Source organism: Ursus maritimus, unplaced genomic scaffold (genome assembly GCF_017311325.1).
Source record: "Ursus maritimus isolate PB19 unplaced genomic scaffold, ASM1731132v1 scaffold_23, whole genome shotgun sequence".
Classification (NCBI taxonomy): domain Eukaryota; kingdom Metazoa; phylum Chordata; class Mammalia; order Carnivora; family Ursidae; genus Ursus; species Ursus maritimus.
The window spans coordinates 16,618,530-16,638,229 of NW_024424786.1; the positions used below are offsets into that span (position 1 = coordinate 16,618,530).

The following is a 19,700-nucleotide window of genomic DNA, read 5'->3' on the forward strand; positions in this document are numbered from 1 at the left end:
CCTCTCTGATTTCATCTTGTTTTATTTTTCTCTCCCTCTGTTTGTCTCTTAAATTCCACATATGAGTGAGATCATATGATAATTGTCTTTCTCTGATTGATTTATTTCACTTAGCATAATACCCTCTATTTCTATCCACATCGGTGCAAATAGCAAGATTTCATTTTTTGATGGCTGAGTAGTATTCCAGTGTGTGTGTGTGTGTGTGTGTGTGTGTGTGCGCGCGCGCACCACATCTACTTCATCCATTCATCTGGGCTCTTTCCATAGTTCAGCTGTTGTGGACATTGCTGCCATAAACATTGGGGTGCAGGTGTCCCTTTGGATCACTACATTTGTATCTTTGGGGTAAAAACCTAGCAGTGCAATTGCTAGGTCATAGCGTAGCTCTATTTTCAACTTTTTGAGGAACCTCCCTACTGTTTTCCAGAGTGGCTGCACCAGCTTGCGTTCCCACCAACAGTGTAAGAGGGTTCCCCTTTCTCCACACCCTCGCCAACATTTGTCATTTCCTGACTTGCTAATTTTAGCCATTCTGGCTGCTGTGAGGTTGTATTTCATTGTGGTTTTGATTTGTATTTCCCTAATGCCGAGTGATGTGGAGCATTTTTTCATGTGTCTGTTGGCCATTTGGATGTCTTCTTTGCAGAAATGTCTGTTCATGTCTTCTGCCCATTTCTTGATTGAATCATTTGTTTTTTGGGTGTTGAGTTTGATAAGTTCTTTATAGATTTTGGATACTAGACCTTTATCTGATAAGACATTTGCAAACATCTTCTTCCTTTCTGTCGGTTGTCTTTTAGTTTTGTCGACTGTTTCCTTTGCTGTGCAAAAGCTTTTTATCTTGATGAAGTCCCATTTTTTGCCTTTGTTTCCCTTGCTTTTGGAGATGTGTCTAATAAAAAGTTGCTGTGGCCGAGGTCACAGAGGTTGCTGCCTGTGCTCTTCTCTAGGACTTTGATGGATTCCTGTCTCACATTTAGGTCTTTCATCCATTTTGAGTCTATTTTTGTGTATGGTGTAAGAAAATGGTCCAGTTTCATTCTGCATGTGGCTATTCAATTTTCCCAACACCATTTGTTGAAGACCCTGTGTTTTTTCCATTGGATATTCTTTCCTGCTTTGTCAAAGATTAGGTTACCATAGAGTTGAGGGTCCATTTCTGGGTTCTCTATTCTGTTCCATTGATCTATGTGTCTGTTTTTGTGCCAGTACCATACTGTCTTGATTATTATAGCTTTGTAATAGAGCTTGAAGTCTGGAATTGTGATGCCACTAGCTTTGGTTTCCTTTTTTAACATTCCTTTGGCTATTCGGGGTCTTTTCTGGTTCCATACAAATTTTAGGATTATTTGTTCCAGCAAAAAAGTTGATGGTATTATGATAGGGATTGCATTGACTGTATAGACTGCTTTAGGTAGCATAGACATTTTAACAATATTTGTTCTTTCAATCCATAAGCATGGAATGTTTTCCATTTCTTTGTGTCTTCCTCAATTTCTTTCATGAGTGTTCTATAGTTTTCTGAGTACAGATCCTTTGCCTCTTTGGTTAGGTTTATTCCTAGGTATCTTATGGGTTTTGGTGCAATTGTAAATGGGATTGACTCTTTAATTTTTCTTTCTTCTGTCTCATTGTTAGTGTATAGAAATGCAACTGATTGTGCATTGATTTTATATCCCCCCTGGGGCATTTTAATACCTAAAAAAATACACTTCCACTTAAAGAATTATATGAGGAGTTCTCAACTGTAACAGGTTTCTGTTTTGTCGAAACATGCTTGCCAAACGTGAATGCGATTATGGAGTCTGGGGAGCAAGTTTATTTCAGTTCAATCTGACTGGGTAAATTTTGTTAAACTGTCATGACAGTTAAAACACTTTGAGTTTCTAATTGTTTGCTTCCTAGTCCAGGATGAAGTCAGTCCAGTTTTGCTTTCTCTTCTGTTGCTGGAAAGCAATCTGCTGCGAGTTGTGAGCTGACTTACATCACCATCACAGTGGAGAAAGAATGCCTCTTCTGTATAAGCATCAATGCCACTTGGTGTGTGGGCTACTGCTACACTAAGGTAGGAACTCTGCTTTGCTGGAAATGAGGGTCCTGAGGGTTTGTAGACGGCAGGCTTCATTAATTCCCAATTTATCAATACTTTGTCTCTCCATGATTCTCTTAGCCAACTTGTCTGCATTGTAATTAAGGTTAATTACCATGATATCATTTCAAAGTCTGGGTTTAGATTTAATTTGGGTAAATTTGGGACAGCTTAGATTGACATAAATGAATGCTTCAGTAATGTACCAATTCTACACTTTAAGGGAGTGTTTTTCTGCTAGGTTTACCTATTGAGAGATAAACAAGAGCATGAATACATATCTATATTTAATCATGAAACATTATCAATACTCTCAAAAAGCCAATTGCAATAATAAAAGGCATACCTCTGTGACAGGGGTAGTACTAAAATGCCTTTGAAGGCAAGTAAAAACATAAGAAGCCAGTTAAAAAATTCACTTTATTGGTCTACCTTTCATATAAATGCCAGCAAGCCTCCTAAGAACAATCAATCCCTGTAGACTAGAACCAAAAGGAACCAGCAAACCTACTCCCTTCTTTATGCTGTTGAGAAAAATCAAGGCATAGAGGCATTAAACCATTTATCTACATTCTCACAGCTTCTTCACAACAGGCCAGTTATCAGGGAAAGTGTTTCTTCTTTGCTATTTTTCTGTTGCATCTGGCTGCGCAGGAGTTCAATAAACTGAAATTGAAGGTGGCTGCATTTTAATGAATATACTTTATTTGATATTAAATGAATTTGATCAGTGAAACTTCACTGCATTTAGGTGGGATATAGACCTGGTGGCCATCCAGGGAAAGAAATTAACCAGTAGCCTCTTTTCTCCCTGAAAGCCAATTATTTTCTCATTGGGCAAGTAGAAGAGTGAAATATATTTGGGTTGAATTAAATGTACTGATATTGAAACTGTATCATATACTTTTGGACTAAAAACCCTGCAAATATAAGAATTTAAGGCAGCGGCAAGGAAGAACTTAAAAATCTACAGATTGTCCAGAATCCCACATGAGACTCCCCTCACATTTTAGGCAAAGTATCAATAATTCAGCTTATGACTCTTATTCCTCTTTTAAACATACATAGAAAAGAGTATTTGGAAACATTTTTCTGAGCAATTAAACCCAAATGTTATATGTTTTTATCTGTCATTAACATAGCTTCAGATTATTAAGTACAAAAAACCCTTTATATTCCAAAGGTCATATGTTCTTTATTCCTTTATCTTTACATGCTTTTATGCCATATAAATTTGAAGTTTTTAGAGAGCTATACAAATATTAAACATGTGGGTATTATCATGGTGGGGAGAAAGGAGGTAGTCATATTTTCTATAACACTTCCACAACAGTTCAGGAAAGTAGTGTAACATTAATTTCTTTATGAGGTCACGTGTCCTGTGCTTAAAGATCCTAAAAGCTGGTCTTCAGAGAACAAATATAGGAGTAAGCAGTATTAAATCCCTGTCTCATTTTGACTAAGCCAAAAAGAAACTTCCAGAATATTATAACCTAACTTTCTCCTTCCTAAACTCTTCAGAATCTGGTGTACAAGGACACAGGCAGGCCCAACATCCAGAAAACATGTACCTCAAGGAGCTAATGTATGACGCGGTTAGAGTGCCTGGCTGTGTTCACCAGACAGACTCTCTGCATATGTACCCAGCAGCCACTGAATGTCACTGCGGCAAGTGTGATACCAATAGCACTGACTATACGATGTGAGGCCTGGGGCCCAACTACTGCTCCTTCAGTGAAATGAAAGAATAAAGAGGAGTGGACATTTCGAGCAGCCTACCTAAAGGACAAAGATATCCAAAAACTCTGTGTGTGTACATGAGCCCAGGCTGTAAATCCCTGTATGCCAGGGGATCATCAGACCCTCAATCCCTGTTCTCCAGGCAGAGGGGGAGCTCCAGGAATGGAGAGTACCTGTCACCACTCAACTCTGTATTCTTGGGTCTGGGCTCTATCAGTTTCATTCAACTTGAATTCAGGGGCTTTAAGTTGTTTCCCATTTTTAATTGACTTAGAGGTCCCCAGAGAAACCCTGTGATTTTATAGAAGAGAAAACCTAAACTTAGAAGAAACAGCTCTCAAGATAATTGGGTAGGAGAACTAAATGGAACATGATCTCCTGTTAGATGTATGGCCTGTGAGAGCAGGGCCAGTATTGCTTGATGTCCTAGAGCCAGTACCTAGCTCTATGTCTAGCTGTTTAAATATTGAGGGGAGGGTCAGGAAGGTAGGAAGACTGGGCCAAGACTGCCTACTTCATTGCCGATCCTTGGAGGTGGTGACATCAGTTTCACTCTGCCTGTGTTTTTCTGGCAGAGAATTTGTTGTTAACCTGTGAGGGTGGGAGAAGGTATAAAGGGACGCAAGCTGGGAAACGGTGCAAGCATTCAGAATCTGAAGCCTAAAATACCACATCTTAACAATTTTTATTTCAAATTTGAATTAACAACCAAAGCCAGGAACTATTGGTTTGGGTCTGTGGAAATTCAATTACAAGATCAATGAATATCTTTTTTTGAGTTGTTCACCTCTACGTATTCCACCACTTAAGTAAATTTGATCAAGAACCCCCAGCCTCCTGCAAAACTGCCTCTTGGGCAATAAGACATATACCTGTTTCTTAGTGCTGTATCATCTGGACCACAATCATCCTCCTGGCAGAATGGGAACCTTGAAGTACATGTGATATCACTTTAGGCAACTTGACAGGCTAGTAACTTTTTTGTTTGTTTTGAGTTTTTATTTAAATTCCAATTAGTAACATATAGCCTAATATTAGTTTCAGGAGTAGAATTTAGGGATTTATCACTTACATATAACACTGAGTACTCATCACAAGTACCCTCCTTAATATCCATCACTTTTAACTCGTCGCCTACCCATCTCCCCTCCAGCAACCCTCAGTTTGTTGTCTATAGTTAAGAGTCTGTTTTCTGGTTTGCCTCTCTCTCTTTTCCCCCCATGTTCATCTATTTTATTTCTTAAATTCCACATGAGTGAAATCATATGGTATTTGTCTTCCTCTGACTGATTTATTTCAGTTAGCATAATATCCTCTAGCTCCATCCATGTGGCTGCAAATGGTAAGATTTCATTCTTTTTATGGCTGAGTAATATTCCATTGTGTATATATACCACATCTTCTTTGTCCATTCATCAGTTGACGAACATTTGGGCTCTTTCCATAATGTGACTATTGTTGATAATGCTGCTATAAACATCAGGGTGCATGTGTCCCTCTGAATCAGTATTTTTGTATCCTTTGGGTAAATACCTAGTGGTATGCAATTGCTGGGTCATAGGGTAGTTCCATTTTTAACTTTTTGAGGAACCTCTGTACTCTTTTCCTGAGTGGCTGCACCAGTTGGATTCCCACCAATAGTGTAAGAGGGTTCCCCTTTCTCCAGATTCTCACCAACATCTGTTATTTCCTGTGTTGTTAATTTTTGCCATTCTGACAGGTGTAAGGTGGTATCTCACTGTGGTTTGATTTGTATTTTCCTGATGATGAGTGATGTTGAGAATCTTTTCACGTGTCTGTTAACCATCTGTATGTCTTTGGAAAAAAATGTCTATTCATGTCTTCTGCCCATTTCTTAACTGGATTATTTGTTTTTTTAGTGTTGAGTTTGATAATTTCTTTAGAGATTTTAGATACTAACCCTTTATCAGAGATGTCATTTGCAAATATCTTCTCTCATTATGAAGGTTGCCTTTTAGTTTTGTTGATTGTTTCCTTTGCTGTGCAGAAGCTTTTTATCTTGATGAAGTCCCAATAGTTCATTTTTGCTTTTGTTTCCCTTGTCTCAGAGACATGTCTAGTAAGAAGTCGCTATGGCCAGTGTCAAAGAGGTTGCTGACAGGATAGTAACTTATGTGCCAATTATCTTTTCAGAGAAATAGTTCTCTTAAAAGAGTTAGGAGTCCAGAGAGAATAGCTGTATTTTGTGGGCTCTCTCTGCATTTTCTTTATCACTTGACTACTTGTTCTCCCAAATCTATGATTTCTTTCAAAAGGGTGTACACTGAAAATGCTTCATGTCTTAAATTACTTTTAATGATATTAACTCCCTTATGAACTGTATGTTATCTACCAAAGGTACAATTTTAGATTTTTCTACATTCATTTTTTTTTTAAAGATTTTATTTATTTATTTGACAGAGAGACAGCCAGAGAGAGAGGGAACACAAGCAGGGGGAGTGGGAGAGGAAGAAGCAGGCTCCTAATGGAGAAGCCCGATGTGGGGCTCGATCCCAGAATGCCGGGATCACGCCCTGAGCCGAAGGCAGACGCTTAGCGACTGCGCTACCCAGGCGCCCCCAGATTTTTCTACATTCTTGAACTACTTACTCATAACACATACATGTATATTTTATAATACTAGTGGGCACATTATTAGGAATCAAATGTGTCTATAAATATTATCTGCACTCATTGCTCAATTGGAAATATAAATAAGAATTTTCCTAGATTTTAGTGGTCTTTTTTTCCCTAAAATATATTTACCAAAATTGCTTCAATGAAACTTTCTGTCATTTCCGGCAGTTGTCACTTTCTTAAAAAATTTCTATTTTGCCTCGCCCCCCCCCCAATCTACATTAAAATTGATTTATTCTCAGAAAGCCCTTGGGGCGCCTGGGTGGCTCAGTGGTTGAGTGTATGCCTTCCACCTAGGGCATGATCCCAGAGTCCTGGGTAGAGTCCCACATCAGGTTCCTCTGCTGGGAGCCTGCTTCTTCCTCTCCCACTCCCCCTGCTTGTATTCCTTCTCTCGCTGGCTGCCTCTCTCTCTGTCAAATAAATAAATAAAATCTTTAAAAAAAAAAAAAAAAAGAAAGAAAAGAAAGCCCTTAACATCTTTTTAGTTTTCTACAGCTCAGACTCAGTGGAAGTCTTCCTTATAATCTTTGGAATCTAGTTAAATAGTAGCACTCATAACCCAAAACTAATGTAACATTGTATGTCAACTACACTTCAATAGAATAATAATTAATAATAATAATAATAATAATAATAATAATAATAATAAAGTACTAGAGGTAATATATTTTCCAGCACATGGATATCAAGAAATATTTTTCTCACTAGATATTGAAAAAACATTGACAAAACACAACAACCTTTCAGGATTAAAAACTCTCCATGAATTGGATATAGAAAGAATTTACATTAACATAATAAAAGCCATATAAAACAAGCTCACAGGTTACCTCATATTAATGGTGAAAGACTGGAAGCTCTTTTTCTAAGATCAGAAACAAGAGAAGGATGCATACTTTCATCACTTCCATTAAACATAGTACTGGAAGTCCTGGCCAGAATAATGAGGCAAGAAACTTTTTTTAAATAATCCAAATCAAACGCTAACTATCCTGGAATCAAAAAAAAAAANAAAAAAAAAAAAAAATCCAAGTCAGAATAAAAGAAGTAAAATTATCTCTCTTTGCAGATGACATGATCTTTTATATAGAAAGGCCTAAAGACTCCACCCCAAAACTGTTAGAATAAACAAATTTAGTAAAATTTCATGACATAAAATCAACATACAAAAATCAGTTGCATTTCTGTATACTGACAACAAACTATCTGAAAAAGAAATAAAGAAAACAATCTTATTCACAATAGCATCAAAAACAATAAAATACTTCTGAATAAATTTAACCAGGAAGATCTATACACTGAAAACTGTAAGACATTGATGAAAGAAATTGAAGAAGACACAAATAAGTGGAAAGATACCCTATGTTCATGGATCAGAATTAATGTCAAAATATCTATACTATCCTAAAGCCATCTATAGATTCAATGTAATCCCTATCAAAATTCAATGGCCTTTTTTTTTAATAAGAAAAAATTCTAAAATTCATATGGAACCACAAAAGACCCTGAACAACCAAAGGAATCTTGAGGAAGAAAAACAAAGCAGGAGACATCACACTTCCTCATTTCAACTATACCACAAAGCTAATAGTAATTAAAACACTATGCTACTGGCATAAAAACAGATACAGAATCAAGATCCCAGGAACAAACTTATGCATATACAGTTAAGGATGAGGGAGGCAAGAATATTCAATGGGGAAAAGATAGTTTCTTCAATAAATAGTTTTGAAAAAAAAAAACGATATTCACATGCAGAAGAATGAAACTGGACTTGTATTTTGCACCACTCACAAGAATTAACTAACACAAAATGAATTAAAGACTTAAATGTAAGACCTAAAATCATAAAATTTCCAGAAGAAAACATATGGGGCCTGGTCCTTGGCACTAGTCTTGACAATGATTTTTTTGAATATAATACCTAAAGCACAAGTAACAAAATAAAAGATAACAAGCGGGGCTACAGCAAGCTAAAAAGCTTCTGCACAACAAAAGAATGATTAATAGAGCACAGAGGTAACCTGTGGAGTGAGAGAAGATATTTTCAAACCACATATCTGATAAGGAATTAACATCTAAAATATACAACTCGATAGCAAAAACAAAAAACACCCCCCCCCAAATTATCCAGTGAAAAAATGGGCCAAGGACCTAAATAGACATTTTTCCAAACAAGACATACACATGTCCAACTGGTACATAAAAAGATGAAAAATCACTAATCATCAGAGAAATGCCAATCAAAACCACAATGAGATATCCCCTCACACTTGTTAGAATGGCTGTTATCAAAAAGATAACAGGTAAGTNNNGGCAAGAATGTAGGGAAAAGGGAAACCTTGTGTACTGCTGGTGGGAATACTTGTGTACTGCTGGTGCAGCCACTATGGAAAACAGTATAAAGATTCCTTGAAAAATAAAATTGAACTGCTATGTGATCCATCAATCTCACTTCTGGGTATATATGGGAAGGAAATAAAATCACCATCTTGAAGATTTGTTTATGTTCACAACATGTACAATGTTCATTGTAGCATTACTTACAATAGCCAAGACATAGAAACAACTTAAGTGTCTGTCAATGGATAAATGGATAAAGAAAACGTGGTGTATACACACACACACACACACACACACACACACAAACACACACACTACTATTCAGCCATTTAAAAAAAAGAGAAAATCCTGCCATTTGTGACAACATGGATCAACCATGATCAACTGAGATGAGTCAGACAGAGAAAGGCAAATACTGTATGATCTCACTTGTATGTGGAATCTAAATACAACAAACAAATAAAAAAAACAAAAAATGAATTCATAGCAACAGAACGGTTTGGTTGTTGCCACGGTATAGGGGACTGAGGGGGAGAAATGGGTGAAGTTGGTCAAAGAGTATAGACTTTCAGTTATAAGATGATGAATAAGTTCTGGGATCTAATGTACATCATGGTGACCATAGTTAACAAAATTGCACTACATACTTGGAAGCTGCTAAGAGAAATCTTAAAAGTTGTCACCACAAAAAAGTAAATAAAAAGGTAACTATGTGAGGCAGTGGAAGATGTTGACTCATCTTATTGTGGTAATCATTTCACAATATGTACATATATCAAATCACCACATTGTATACCTTAAACAATGCCATATGTTAATTATATCTTTAAAGGCTGGAAAAAAAATTAGAACTAAATTCCTAAACAAAAAAATGGATGATTCTTTACAAAGGACTTTTTTCATCCAATTTGAAATTCTAAAATGGAAGTCATGTTAAATCAGTGGGTCCCTCATAATAATCATCTGCCCAGTCCCGCAAGAATAGATGTGATTATACTTTTTGAGTGCACAAAGATATAAGGACAAAATAAAAGTTTAATAGAATCATGGAGTGGACAGAAGATTGAAGGCCATCTAGTCCAACGTTGCTATTTACTGGATGTTAACACTGAGGCCTGAGATCACACAGGCCATGATAAAATCAGAATTAGAACCCCATATTCCTTATTTTTAATCTCTCTTTAGAATACCTCCTATTATGCCATAAAAACCCTTTGCCACCAAACAAGCTCATTCAAATATGGCTATCTGTAAATATATACATCAATATTATGTACAATATTTTTATGCCCACCTAGACTTCAGCTCTGGTGACCAAAATAATAATGTTAGTGACTCTGCTGATGCAGGGATTCTATCTGCCTCACTCACTTTTGAGTAAACCCTTGGCACTTAGTAGGTGCCATTAGTGGTTTAATTGGATTGATTCAAACTGAAGTGAGAATCTCTTTCTCTGCAATTTCTATCTAGTGTTGTCATCTGGAACCATCCAAAACAAGATTAATCTCTTTTCTGCTTCAACACAATTCAAATAAGGAGAAAAGCTAGGTTCTTGTTAGCAGCCTGAGGATGAGTGGTTCATTCAGCTGTTCCTTGAAGATTTATTTATTTTTTTGTGTGAGTGTTCCAACAAAACTTTATTCATGGATGCAAATTTGAATTTTATATACTTTTATGTTTTTTTAATAATATTTTTTATTATATTATGTTAGTCACCATACAGTACATCCCTGGTTTCTGATGTAAAGTTCCATGATTCATTAGTTGCTTATAACACCCAGTACACCATGCAATACGAGCCCTCCTTACTACCCATCACCAGTCTATCCCATTCCCCCACCTCCCTCCCCTCCGAAGCCCTCAGTTTGTTTCCCAGAGTCCATAATCTCTCTCACGCTGAAGATTTATTTGTTTATTTATTTTAGAGAAAGAGAGACCACACACATGAGTGGATTGGGCAGAGGAAGAGGGAGAGAGAATCTCCAGTGGACTCCACGCTGAGCACGGAGCTGGACATGGGGCTCAATCCCACGACACTGAGATGACCACCTGAGCCAAAAACAACCGTCAGATGCCTAACCAACTGCACAACGCAGGTGCCCCTCAGCTGTTCTTTTTTTTTTTTTTTTTAAGATTTCATTTATTTATTAGAGAGAGCACAAGCAGAGGGAGCAGCAGGCTCCCTGCTGAGCAAGGAGCCTGATGTGGGGCTCGATCCCAGGACCATAGGATCATGACCGGACCCGAAGGCAGATGCTTAAAGACTGAGTCATGCAGGGGCCCCCTGCCCTCAGCTGTTCTTTGAATAATCCAGTGTCCAGACAGGCCCTTACACATCCTAATCAATATTCTTCTGTGTGTTAAGGGTTCATATAAAGTGTGGAGATTCATAAAGGGCAGAATGGACCCAGACTGAGGACATTAACTAAGTGCAGACAACAGATTCAAATGAAAGGTCTTTGAAGACAATGAATGTATTATAATTACGGTCTGAGCACCCAGCCCAGTGCCTTACACATACCAGGCTCTAGGGACTATGTCTAAATGATCCGATCAGAGCATCGTCTTACTATTCTCTCAGCGCTACTTGACCTATGTATTAAGCCTGTGGTCAAATACCATTCCTTTTCAACTTCAATTATTTTTACTTAGTGAAGGCTGAAACCATTATGACAAAGCATTTTGCACATTTCAAAGACAAGCATTCTTTTTTACACCCAGTGTTACTACTACCAGTGTCATTCAGTCAACTTATTGAGTTTGGATTTTGTATCATTTATTCTATTTCTTTTCACAAAGAAAAACAGGAAGAATATTCAAGGCAAGAACTTGAAGAGGAGAAAGATCTAAGATCTAAAGAAATACCAACATTTTACCACATGAACACAGAAACTTTGTTTACATACCCTGGGCTGCCCAGAGAAATAGCCAAAGAACACAAGTCTGAAAAAACCTGATTTGCTAAAAGGTAATATAATAGATGATTGAGAACAGAGATGTGAGTCCAAACCCCAGCTTGGTTCCTTTCTGTGTGCTGCTGGTTAAACTATGTAACCTCTCTGAGCTTGTGTCCTCATTTTCAAAATAGGAATAATATTTATAACTATGTCACAGTAAGAGCTTACATTTATATAGCAGCTACTATGAGCCAGGTGCTATTCATTTATAAACTCATTTAATCCTCATATAGTCCTTTAAAGTGGGTACTATTACTAACAGCATTTTACAGAAGAAACGGGTTCAGAAAGATTAAAAATTTTAAACAAGTCACCTATTAAGCAGTGGGGCTGGGATTTAAACCCTGGCAACCTGCTCCAAAGTTTCTGCTCACAGCCATTACACCATACTGCCTTACCACCATATTCATGAATTCCACAATATTCTCTCCTTATTGCTATCATTTCCCTCAGCAGTGGGAAAGCAAAGAGCCCTAGGCTGGATATCAGGAGGCTGGATTCTCTTCACAGTTCTTCCCTGACTAGTTCTGTGACCCTGAGCAAGTTACTTTCTCTCTGGGCCTCAGAATTCTCACTGGTTAAATGAGAATGTCCAGGGGTCACGAATTCATGCTTAGAGATGCCCGAAGAGTAACTCAATGAATGAAACAGACTGGGAAATACTTTTCCCTAGAGAGACGCTTTGCTTGCATATATGAATGACACGAGCACACAGAAAGCACTCAATACAACTGCAGCTGTCAGCATCTTGTACTTGTCCCTCTCTCCCCTTCTGCCCTCATACCTCCAGAGTTCTCAACCTTAGCTGAAGTTAGAAAAGCTACACGTCTCAGTTACCCTCACCACTTCAAACCCCAGAGAAAGCTATTAGCATAGAAATAGCCTTGCAGAGATAAGGCCAAAGGCCAGGGACCCACCCATTTCTGAGCCTATTTAGTCTTCAGATAGCTGACCTTGACCTTCTGACTAGCTCTGAGCCAGTCACACCAAAGGCTCTTTAGAACCAAGGCTGTGAACACAGGATGCTCTAGTAGTAGTCATAACCTCCCAAATCCACTTAATCCCTTAATCCCCACCTCCTAGCAGGGTTGGAGCCCACACAGAATGTCTGTCTCAGTCTCTACCTAACAGCATTAGCAAACACCTGAGCTCAGTCATAACCACTCTGCTCTGATCATGAGGCCTCCACTCCGACCTTCGCAAACCCAGAGGTTCCTGCTTTCAGAGGAAGTATTCTTGTGCCTAGCTGGAGTTTGCTAATATGGAAATGATGAAATCCAAAGTACATTTGGTATTTGGACAAATGTCAAATGTTTTCCCTATGCACCACATGTAAAATATAAATGAGGGAAGTTTAAAAAAAAAAAGCAAGAGACAAGCAAGTAGGTTACTCTAAGTATGATGCTGCTTCTCTGCTCCAACAGAAGATTCTAGAAAGGTGAGATTCCCACTGCATTCTAGAATGTTAACCTTACTGTGCCTCCCTATTGCCATTACTCCCCACAGTAGGAGGTAAAAGAAGAGAACATTGGGCTAGAAGATAGTCAGGAGGCCCGAGTTCCACTCATAGCTCCTCCTAGACTAGCTCTATGACTCTGCGCAAGATACTTCATTTCTCTGGGCCTCAGGATTTTCGTCTGTAAAATGGAAATGTCTGTAGATCACAAATGCACACTCAGAAAGGCCCAGAGAGTAATGCAATGATAGAACGGACTAAGGATTAATCTTGCAAGAGAGAAACGCTTCAACTTGCATGTGTAATACATAATATTCTCCACTTTCATAAGGAAATATGCCAATTTCATTTAGGAAATTTAATTTTAGATTAAGATTTACAGAAAAGTCACAAAAACAGCAGAGTCCCTATATACCCCATACCCAATTTCTTCTTTTGTTAGCACCTTATATTAGTAGCAGACATTTATCACAACTATTTTTTTAACATGCAGCCCTCTCAGCCTATCTACAGATATGAGTACAGAAAAATATTTCTCTACTAAAGAAGAATAAAATGCAATCTTATCTTCACAATTCTGCCTCAATTAGAGATACAGTAGGGGTGGAGGAGCCCACAGTTAACAGGTGTAAGTCCCAGGGAGGAGCTTGCAGTGTGAATTCAGGGGAATTCTGCCACACAGGGATGCAGAGCCTATATTTCCAGATCTCTTTTATTTTTGTTTTTGCTTTTGCTTTTCAGATAAACCAGAAATCCAGATTTTTCCACGAAGCATACAGATTTTTAAAGATTGGCTTGTTTCTTTTTCTTTCTTAAAATGCTACACTGGCCAAATAAAACAGATATGGTAATGGATTCAGCCTGTGACTTTCAGTTTGGGAATCCCTAGTTATGTTAGTTTCACTGACCAAAGTCAAGGTGTCAGCAGGACTCATTGCCTCTGGAGGCTCTGGGAGGACAGTGTATTTCCTCACCTCTTTCAGCTTCTGGTGGCCACCTGTTTTCCTTGGCTTGTGGACCCTTCCTCCATCTCCAAAGCACACCACTCCAATTCTTCATCTGCCACCACAAGGCCTTCTCTTCTGCCTCTGACTGCTCCTGCATCCCTCCTTCTTAGGAGAACTGTTAAAATTACCTCGGGCCCCCACAGATAGGCAATTCAGGATAATCTCTCCATCTCAAAACTCTTAACTTAATCACATCTGGAAACAAGTTCCATAAGATTAGGATGTGGACATATGTGGGGATCAATAATCAGCCTACCACATTAGTTTAGAAACTAAGCTCCTTTTCAGCTTTTGTATTTAAGGCTTCTCTCTCAGATCACTTTCTTATGATGCCATCTTCTTGGCCTCCTGCCAGAGAAGCCACTTTAGCCCATATTTGTGGGGCAGCTCTCATGCACCCAGCAATGTGCTAGGGACAAAGGAGAGGAATAAATATACAAGAACAAATATTCTCTTCTGTATCGAAGATTTCTGATGTACTTGGGAAACGACAAGAATTTATAGAAGTTGCAATACTCTGAGAACTCATTTCAGTAGAAAGATTTTCATCAGATCTAGGGAAAAAATTGGGGATGCACACTTTTTTTTTTTTTTTTTTGCAGGAGAAAAATACACAAGTATGTATCATATCATCCATTTACTGACATGTCACAGAACATTCACTAGTCACCATTTCTACATATGACCCTCAATAATCCACACTAGAGAGGACACAGGCTATGAAAACACAGACCCAGGGAGAAGGATATGAGGAAGAACAACATCTCTGAGATGAAACTATTGGAGGTGACATGGCCAGAACCACTTTATTCCCCTAAACCAAGCTTTATACCCAAATACTACAGCCATAAACTATTAGGCAGGAAGGATCTTTTCATTGGAACCCTGAAGTTGACATCCTTTGGAGTGTCTGCCCCATACATAAGTCAATGACTCCACTCCCTTTCTATGGGAAATATGTTCCCCTCTAACTCACTGAAATGCCTTCTTGGCATATCTTTGTAATCGTTGACTTCATTTAACTGAACCAGTGGGCATTTGATACCTACAGTTCTATTCCTGGACATATGGAATTAAAACTGAGTTGAGTTAGTTGAAGCCTCTAACATAGAAATTTGGAAAGTGAAGTATAACCATCTTCTTCCATCATACACTGGGGATGTAGAGAAAAATCATACGACACAAAGAGAAAACAGGCAAGGCATGAAACAATGACACACAGAGAGATCAGAGTGATAGCCAGAGAAGACTCATAGGCTTTTATATTTCTGCTTCCAATCACTTCCTGAGGTTTGGCTGCATTTTTGCCTTTGTGTTCCAAGAGACAACCCTGTTTCTTTAAAATAAATTCCCTGCCTTTCCTTAGGTGAGACCAAGTTGGCTTCTGTTACTTGAAACTGAAAAAGCATTACAGTCCCCTGAGATCTCTCAAAGAGCTTCCCCTGAAGGCTCCCACCCACTGCTGTCTCTACTAAAAATGTTTTCTACTATTACTGTGTTTGGATTCCTGTCCTTTAGGAACTATTTCAGAAGAATCTGGTACCTGGTGTCTTTAAGACTTGAGAATAGAGGACACCTTAGGCAACACAATTCACACATCAGTTTTGCAAAAGTGAAATGTTTGGCCCAATTTCTCAAAATAAAGTCATTTTTATGGATGGTTAAATTTCTCATGTCCCAGTTGCTGAATGGTTTCATGTAAACCTTTAAAGTCTCCAGGGATTTGATCCTCATCTCAGGAGTTGCCCAAATTTAAAGGAATGAAGTGTGGCTTGATAACTGTTTGGTAATTTCACTTTTTAAACAAGGATTGAAAGCATGTAAAAATATATTACTCAATATTTTTCCATTGACAGAATGTTTTCACTCACAGTGCCTCATTCAATCCTCACAATAGTGTGGTGGGAAAAGACAGGGTAAGATCCTGTATTCCGTTTTATAGATTTTAGAATATTGAATGATTTGACCTAGGTTAAGAAAATGGCACAGGATTCTGAGCCTCTTCTGAAGGGTTAGTATAAGTCTAATCATAATATGCTAATTGCCTTGCACAGTAACTGATACACAGTGTTTCAGGAGTGACAAATCATTTAATCTGACACAGCAATTCCAATCCACTGATTGTGGCTACCTGCAACACTGTGTGGAGAAAGATTCAAGAGTGCCTCTGAGCTCTGTATGAAGAAATGTTGTGATTGAATAGTGTTGCCTGCTGACAGGTAAGGGAGAGGAGAGTGCCAGCACAGTGCTCAGTATTTCCACCCCTATAGTAAATGCTCTGTGTATGTTCACTGAGTTAAACCAAATAGGCAGACCCAGGACTGAAAACCAAGTCACCTAGCTTTGTTTGCTGGTTTTCTTTCCAGCATCTCCCCTCACACCCCTAATTTCCTACCAGGGGTCAGAAAAGGATAGCCCAAAGATGAAACCTGGCCCACTATTTGCTCTTGTAAATAAAGTTTTATTGGCACACAGTTATGCTCACTTGTTTATGTACTGTCTACACAGGCTTCTATGCAACAATGACAGAGTTGAGTAGTCACAACAGAGACCAGGTTGTCCACAAAGAGTAAAATATTTACTATCTGTCCCATTATAGAAGTCCGGCCAAGCCCACTCCTAAACCAAACCAAAGAAGTTCAGAGTAGCTCTAAACACATCAACGCAATCTCATCATTTCTTCTCCATAGAATAAAGTTGCCCACTTTTGTGCTTTGGTGACCAGATTAAAATGCACCTTGCCATCACTTAGCATTATAAGATAAAGCAGGCAGGTGTGTACTTCTCATTCAGCTATTCATAGATTGACATTTAAAAAATAAGAGGCTCTAATATGAATTAAGCACTTTAAGTACTTGTGCCTGAGGTAATTAGTTCATTGAAGGGTAAAAGAAAAATACAACATAAAATGGTAAAGACAGAATTAAAAGCTACTGTAAACTCCTATTCACCTAGTACCCAACCAACCAGAAAGTCATACCTTATTTTATTTTCCTTTTTGTGGAGAAATACTATACAAAGATTAAAGAAATTGATGAATCAGTTTTCAGCATATCCACCCAAATTAAAAGTAACTGATTTTCATAGTTACAACACTAACGGCTTATGAGTCATGTAAAAAAGATTTACTAATCTTTATGAGACTTACAGGGCAATATGAAGTTAACTAGCATTAATGAGTCAAGCTGCCCAAGTTCTGAACATATGGGAGAATAGCATGTTGGTTTATCTTTAAACTTTCGGCTTTTATACAATACTATAGGAGTTAAGCCAAGGAATAGAAAAAAAGAAAATATATTGAGTTCTCTTTTCCCAACAGGCTGTGGATTATCATACTACACAATGAGATGTGCACATGGGTGATCATTAAATACTTGTGAGCAATAAGGTGCTTTGTATGTAGCCACCAAGTGCACTGGGAGAAAATGTCAAAAAACATTAAACACATAAATGTGCAACATAATATCAGGTATTATTGGGGAAAACACTGTGACAAAGACTATGCTGGGTTGATTGAAAATGCAGTGGCTAATGATTCCTCACACCCAAGTATATGCATATCGCTCCTCTAAACAAGAAGTGAATCTATTTTCTTCCCCCTTGAATCTGGGCAGGACTTGTGACTTACTTTGGCCAACAGAATGCAGCAGAAGTGGCATTCTAAGATTTTCCAACCAGGTCTTAAGAGAATCATCTCTCTTTTGGAATTCAGCTGCCAGGCTGTGAAGAAACTCAGATCAAACTCCAGAGTGATAGAGGCCACATGGAGGGAGGCTCTGCTAAACTTATGAGGCCATCTCTGACATCCATGCCCCAAGCAGCTCCCCACTGAATGCAGCTGCCTACCCAATGAAGAGAAGAACTACCCAGCTCAGTCCAGTAAACACATAATCATAAAGTATTGTTTTAGACCACCACATGTTGGGGTGATTGTTTACTCAGAAGTAGAAGCCTAAAACAGAGACAGATTTTGTGGGAAAGATCATTTAGACTGATAGTCAGGGAAGGTCTTATGGGAAGGTGTTTGAAATGTGTGAGAGTGAGACTCTCAGGTGGTAGTCTTACAGGCAGAAGAAAAAGCAAGTGCAAAGCCTTGGTGGGCATGAGAAACAAATGGAAGCCTGATATCGATACAATGTAATAAGAGTCAGAGAGAGAGGGAGAAGCTAGATCCTGGAGGGACTTGTAAGCCATATCAGGAGTTTAGATTTACTCTTAAGTCACAAGCCACTGGAGGTTTTTAAGCAAAGGATGATACAAACCAATTTCCATTTAAAAAATATCATTCCAGTTGCTGTGTAGGCTGTGTAGAGAATAGACTGGAGTAGCACAAGAGTACAACTGGGGAAACTAATACTAGCATTCTAGAAAGGGAACACCAAAGCTTGCAGTAGCTTTAAAAACAAAAATAAGAACATTATTGAGGATACTACAAAATCCACCCATTTTAAATAAACAGTTCGGTGAGTTCTGGTAAATTTATAGTCACACACAACCCCCACAACAATAGAATTTTAGCATACTCCTATCACTCTATAACTTCATTATCTAATGTCCATTTTCAAACACCACTTCCCCTCCCAGCCCAAAGCAATCACTATAACTTACTTTCCGTGAAAGTTCACGTAACTCTAGCTTTGCCTTTGCTAGCAATTTCATATGAATGCAATCGTACAAAATGCAGTCTTTTGCATCTGGCTTCCTTCACTTAGCATGCTGTTTTTGAGATCGATGCATATTGTTGTGGGTATCACTAGTTTATTCCTTTTATGCCTAGATAATATCCCATTATATGAGTATGTCACATTTTGCTTATCCATTCACAGTTGATGGGCATTTGGAGTGTTGCTAGTTTGGGGCTAATCCTGATAATTCTGCGATGGCTATCTGCATACAAGCCATTGTATGGACATGTTTTCATTTCTCCTGGGTAAATATCCAGGTAAGCATATGCTTATGTAAGGGTATATTTTTAACTTTTTAAGAAACTGTCAACCTGTTTCCCAAAGTGACTGTACCATTTTACATTCTTAGCAGCAGTGAATGAGAGCTCCAGTTTCTCCACATTCTCATCAACATTTAGTATTGTCTGTGTTTTTCATTTTAGCCATTCCAAGTAGGTGTGCTATGATACTTCATTGTGGCTATAAATGTGCTTCTTTGGAGAAGTAGCTATTCAAATCTTCGCCCATTTTTTATTAGTATGAAGTTACAAGAATTCTTTATACATATGTTCTTTATTAAATAATGTTTTGAAAATTTTTTCTCCCAGTCTATGGCTTGCTTTTTATTTTTATTTTTATTTTTTAAAGATTTTATCCATCTATTCGACAGAGATAGAGACAGCCAGCGAGAGAGGGAACACAAGCAGGGGGAGTGGGAGAGGAAGAAGCAGGCTCATAGCAGAAGAGCCTGATGTGGGGCTCGAGCCCAGATCGCCGGGATCACGCCCTGAGCCAAAGGCA

The 19,700-nt window shown here is 38.3% G+C and overlaps 1 long non-coding RNA gene and 1 pseudogene across 1 annotated transcript; both read left to right on the plus strand.

The window, feature by feature from the left end:
* The first annotated feature begins 1,914 nt into the window (after positions 1 to 1,914).
* Positions 1,915 to 3,843, plus strand: LOC103659363 (annotated as a pseudogene).
* Positions 3,844 to 10,869: 7,026 nt separating this feature from the next.
* LOC103659362 lies at positions 10,870 to 14,002 on the plus strand. Its single transcript, XR_567471.2, has 3 exons — positions 10,870 to 10,911; positions 11,615 to 11,783; positions 13,970 to 14,002. It is a non-coding gene; the product is annotated as an uncharacterized LOC103659362 (long non-coding RNA).
* Positions 14,003 to 19,700: the final 5,698 nt, after the last annotated feature.